The 6,238-nt window shown below is 37.8% G+C and overlaps 1 protein-coding gene across 3 annotated transcripts in view; it reads left to right on the top strand.

Annotated features, from left to right (window-relative positions):
- The window catches only part of LOC112618307 (schwannomin-interacting protein 1), a 614,431-nt gene that overhangs the window by 462,744 nt on the left and 145,449 nt on the right, over window positions 1-6,238 (top strand). The window lies entirely within an intron of this gene.

Genomic DNA, 6,238 nt, shown 5'->3' with positions numbered 1-6,238 from the left:
ATATATTTAACCATATTAGTTTAATTCATGTTGTGGGATTTTGCTGGTAACCTTGTTTAGTAGATTACTATTATTTAGAAATTATTCTATTTTATCCTCTTCTCCAAATGACTCATAGTCATGTTAATGTCTTATTTTTTATTTCTCTTTATTAGAGAGTAGATTTTGCCTCCATATTTGTTAATTTTCGGTGTTTGTCTAATTAGTCACAGTGCAAGGTTTATCATATCCTCTGATTCTGATACAGGTTTGGGCTGAGAAGAATGAAGACCACTGTCTTCAAATGATATGATATCTGGGACTTGCTTCAGAATAATCTAGTGGGGGTAAGAGGAGCAAAGAGGTGAAATAAGATTGCCATGGGGTGATAATCTCTAGAGTGAGGTGATAGGGACATGGGGTTCATAGTACTATGCAATTATGTAAATGCTTGGAATGTTTCCATAATGAAAAATTATTTTTAAAAAAGCAAAAAATATAGAACTATAGATATAAAATTAGCCCTGTGAATTCTTCCCTTAGGATTTACAGAAGGGTAATTCCTTCATCCTTCTCTACCTCATCCTATCATTGTCTTATCATTTATCAGTGGTCCAGCCATTTCCTTACATTCATTGAGAAGTTTAGCACTTGCTGCTTCTCTTCCTTTCCGTCAAAACTCTAGTTCTCACGTGGGAGATTACATTGTCTTGATGTGTGGCTTATCCAGTGCTTTATGTCCACAACACTAATCATCTGCACTCTCACTCCCTTCCAGTCACCACTACTCCTTGATTAGACTCTAAATCATTTTATAAATGGTGCAGATCTATACTGCTGACTGTCTGGCACTCTGGCTAAGGCCTTTAGGTTATGTTTTGATATAAAATTTAGTTTTTCTCAACATCAGTCAACACACAAAATACTTATAATCCAGCCATTTCTGTCTTAAAATTCTTCAGATCTCTTTATCAATTTCAGGTTGAAAGTAAAGTTCAATATCCTTCACATCCACTCTTGCTTTTCCTACCATTTCCGGCCTCTTTCCCTATATCCTGCAATATTCATTCTCTTTCCAGCTATTCTATACCAAGCTGCCTTCATTTGTGGGAGACGGACCATGGTTTCTTACATCTCCAAGCTTTTGACCATACTGTTCCCCAAAATTGGAATATCCTTCTGTCTTTCAGCCTTTGGGGAACTTCAGCAACTTTTGTTTATACCTTAACACCCAATTCAAGCGTGATTCCTTTGGGAAGGCTTTTTTAAGCCGCCCACATTGAGTTAAACACCTCTCCAGTACCTTTTCCATAGCACTCTTTTTCTATGTCTACCCTAATACTTTGAAACCCAACTGTTAACCATGAGTATTCTTTGTTTCCTTTCTGAGCCACGAACTCTTCGAACTCTTTCAGCTTTCTCTCCCCAGACACCCAACCCAGTACCTGGCACATAGTAGATATTTGGATGAAAGAGTAACTGTGTCAACAGAGAAATGGATAAATGAATGCTATGTCATCTCCTTAAGGTAGCACCTCCTTGCCAACGGCCTTCTCTAGAAGTCTGGGCCAACAGTCTTGGACCTGAGAAGCTCCTGCAGTCTTTGCCTCTTAACTCCTCTCTTTAACCTACCTGATGCATCTGGCTCCAGCTATATAACCCAATCTTCCTTGTCTCTGTGAGTCCTTCCTATTTAATGCTTTATCTAGACAAATGTTTCCCAGAGTGTGGGAGAGGGTAATTTTTAAGTGATACTCAACTAAATGTCTTTTGGCAGTCTTGTATTTACATTCATTTACATTTGGGGGAAAACTTAGCACATAAGACCTGTGATTTCATGCAGAACATTGTTTAGGATGAGATAAACATAGGTAGGACCAAGTAATCAACCTTACCCTTAACTTAATAAAGCAGGGGCGAGGCATGATCACGGTTCAGTACTCATGGCCGTGAGAAGCAGAGACAGCCAAGACCACTAACAGGGCAAGACTCCCATACACTGAATTTCACAGGCATCTGTGTGTTTTATTCAGTGATATGCTGAAATGTCACTCCCTGAAGTTGCAGAGTACATACATGCATACTTAATTATAACACATAAAAAAGGAACCACTGATGCACGTGTGGCCAGGGTCGCCCACTGCAGTTCTTGAGGCCGGAAGTGACCGATTTCTAAATCCGGCACCCCCGTTTTCTTTCCTTCTCTCCCAGGAAAAAATAAAATAAAATAATAATAATAACACATAAAATAGTCAAATATCTTTTGAGCTTTCCAACCACATCCCCATGCAAGTTCAGATTTTTAATGTAGGTTAATATAAAAATGGACAGATTTGTCTCATTAATGTGGATCCTCCACTTTGTCTGAAACTATAAAGTAGAATATCCAACTACTTTGATCAAAAAGTTCCATCCTTCTAATAAGAAATATCTTCAGCCATACATTTTGTAAGTCAGTTTTATTTATTCCATTTTTTTTTTACTATTTTTACCTTTTGTTTTTAAAAGTTTAATACATCATTTTTATAGTTTGTCTCATCAGATCTAATATACCATTTATGTGTAAAGCACATTATTTTATATGCCACTAAGAACGAGAGAAATGTTGCCAATTATAATTGCTAGATGCCATCGATTGTAAGTTACACCCCAATTTCAGAGATATCACAATTATTTTTTAAAGTGTGTCTCAAAATTGATGAAACACAGTATATGTGTTTACTGTGTAACATAACTCTTCTACGTTAGCAAGTGATACTTATATTTCATTGATAGTAGTAATATAAAGTTTCTGTTTTGAATAAATTTAATTTAAAAATGAGTTGATTCAAATAAAAGAATTATATAAGAAGAAGTAGAGATGGAGTATAATATGGCAAAATCATGGAGGTGGTACCAGCATGATAGTGACTTGGCCTAACTGCCTAGGTCCAGATATTGCCCTTTGGCCCCATGTGTCAGCTCATGCCAACCCCTGCCACCCTCCAGCACTGTGCCCAGCTCCTACCTGGACCACCAAGCATGGGAGCAGGGTTTGGGCAATTATACCGATGCTCAGAATGAAGAATGTGGCTATAACTCACCAAAGCCATTTTATGAGAGTCAAAAGGAATTCCTAGGTAATAGACTCGTTTCCAGTATTGGAATAATCTGGACTTGCCTCTATTTAAATAACAAGATACTCAGAGGTTTCTGTTTTGACCCTGTTCTTCAAGAAGTAAAGAAGGGAAAAAGAGTATTTTAGTTTCTGTTGCTGGATAATATATATACTAAAAATGGGTAACCAAACACTAAGCAGTTCAGTGATTATGAAACCAAAGAATGGTCTACTTTATTTTTTACCATGGAGTTACCATTGAAAATGATTAAGAATAACTTGAAACAAAATGTGTTTCACTGGGAAAGTACAAGAAGAAGCTGGGTACAGTGTCTCTCGCCTATAATCCCAGCACTTTGGGAGGCTGAGGTGGACAGATTGCTTGAACCCAGGAGTTCAAGACCAGCCTAAGCAACATGATAAAACCCCATCTCCATTAAAAAAAATACAAAAAATTAGCCAGGCATGGTGGTGCACTACTGTAGTCCCAACTACTTGGGGAGGGGAAATGTGTGCAACTGTAGTCCCAGCTACCGGTGGGGTGGGGGTGGGTGAGGGGACAAGGGCAGCTGAGGTGGGAGGATCACCTGAGTCTGAGAAGGTGAAGGCTGCAGTGAGCTGAGATTGTGCCACTGCACTCAGCCTGGGCAACAGAGTGAGCAAAGTGAGACCCCCATCTCGAAAGAGAATTAAAGAAAAAAAAAAAGAAGGAGCAATAGCAACTAATTTCCTACTTCCAGAATAAGAAAAATGAAGACAGAACCATTTTAGGTGGAGTTGGGGAAAGCTGTCAAGTTTCCATTGGGAAAACACCATCTCCTTGGCCATTGCTGTGGATTTGTGTTCATCATGCTCCCAGCTCCCATCTTGCACTAGGTCGCACTTTCGATTGCTGGGCATTGTGTGCAACATTCCCGGAGAGCCATGCAGAACCCTTTGATTTACTCGGTGCTTATTCTTGAAGGTTATTGTGAATCATTAACCCAAATGCAACAGAGCAGAAGGTCACAAGTCATAGAGGCTCTGCAGTTTGCACATAGCCTGTTTTTGCAAACTTAATTTTGAAGGTTTTAATGTAGGTGTAATTGAAAAGATAAATTGAACACATATGCAAATCCTAATAAAGGTATTCTTTAGAGTCAGCAAATATTCACATCCTATTAAGCATCAATGAACATATTATAGTATAATAAAGTGGAAAGGTCTTAGAAGATTATTTGTAGGCTGTTAGTTATTAGTGTAATTTTAAAACATAATCAGTAACAATTAGCAAAATTGATAATACTGGATATACAGTGGTTTCCACTCACTAGTACTAGTAATACTAGCAATAATTCTATATAGTAATATCAGTTGAAAACTAACCCTCTTCTAAGTTCTTTGCTTATCCTTATGGGAGTTCTTGTTTATCAGATCATTGGGGCATCACTTCACTGAAACCATTTCCTTATATTCATAAAAAGTATTGATATCATATACTAAATTTAGAAGTTTATTCATAGAGAAGAATAAAGTTATAAGATTACTTCAATACCCTTTGTCCAAGCAGAGGCACTGGTCAAAAAGCCAAACATATATATACACACACACACGTGTGTGTATATATGTGTGTATATATGTGTGTACATATATATGTACACATACACACATATATACACACATATACACACATATATACATATATATGCATATATATAATTTATATCTTTACTTTTCAATTTTAATTTTTGTGGGTACACAGTAGGTGTATAGCCAAATATAATTAGAAGGTGGAATCATTAGGACTTAGTGTCTTATATCAGGTCCCCTAGAAGCAGACCCTGAGATAGGGATTTGGGTGCTGATGCTTTATTGAGCGAGAAACTTGTGAGAAAGTGAGAGAAGCAGGATAGACAGGGATAAAATGCCAGGTAGGATGTGGAATCAGATAGTCTATCCTTGGCCTGATGAAAGCAGAGGAATAAATTTCACCATAAAGGACAGCTGTGTGTCCTTCACAGCTAAACACTCACAGCAGCTAGGGGTAGGGTCGGGTGTACACAGCAGCCAGGAACAGGGATCTGCTTGGAACACTACCAGCATTAACCACATTTGGTGATGGGGCAGCGGGTGGAGGGTGACAAGGATGGCTTCCAAATTTGTGATATAAACAACTGAATAGCTTCTTGTATATAACAGCAACACTCCCCTCATAATACCAAAAACCTAAGATTTTAGAAGAAATACTAAAAGACTCTTCATTTTACAAAAAAAAAAATCGCCTTTGCTTTTACTTTTCTAGGTTAAAAATAACAACTCTTTGACATAATTGCATGGGATCAATTTCCCATTAAAAACACATAAACTTTTTTTTTAAAATATTGCTTTTTTAGACTTTTTCCATTTAGTCTGCTTCCTGTTGAAAATAGATACAAACTGGTTCTAGTACTCTAATGATAGAAGATTCACCTACAATTCCAATATCATGTTAGCTTTTTATTTAAAAAGTACGTATGCATTGTTGTGAATTCATCCTTTAGTCCAAGGGTCAGCATACTGTGGCCAGTGGGCCAAATCCATCCTGTCATCTATTCTTTATGGCCTGGGAGTTAAAAGTTTTTACATTTTTAAAAGATTGCTTTAAAAAAACGAAAAAGAATATGCAACAGAGACCATATGACTCACAAAGCCAAAAATATTTACTATTTAATCCTTTACGGAAAAAGTTTGCCAATCCGTCCTTCAGTCTTATGACCCCATAGTGTGCTGATGCAGTCTATATTTGGAAAGAAAATCTGATATTCAAAAACTTCAAATTAGTGGGTGATTTATATAACTATAAAATTATTGTTTTATAAAGCAATTCACCACAGAATTTATAGAAAGTAATTCCAGCTCTTCCGAACAATTATTTCTTTTATTTTTGAGACGAGGTCTTGCTCTGTCCCGCAGGCTGGAGTGCAGTGGCGTGATCTGGGCTCACTGCAAGCTCCACCTCCCAGGTTCACGCCATTCTCCTGCCTCAGCCTCCAGAGTAGCTGGGATTACAGGCGCCCGCCACCACGCCCAGCTAATTTTTTTGTTTTTTTTAGTAGAGACGGGGTTTCACCGTGTTAGCCAGGATGGTCTCAATCTCCTAACCTCGTGATCTGCCTGCCTCGGCCTCCCAAAGTGCTGGGATTA

The sequence above is a fragment of the Theropithecus gelada genome, chromosome 2 (assembly GCF_003255815.1).
Source record: "Theropithecus gelada isolate Dixy chromosome 2, Tgel_1.0, whole genome shotgun sequence".
In the NCBI taxonomy this organism is placed as follows: domain Eukaryota; kingdom Metazoa; phylum Chordata; class Mammalia; order Primates; family Cercopithecidae; genus Theropithecus; species Theropithecus gelada.
Note: the sequence above shows the minus strand (reverse complement) of the source record. Positions and strands in the feature narration are given on the sequence as shown.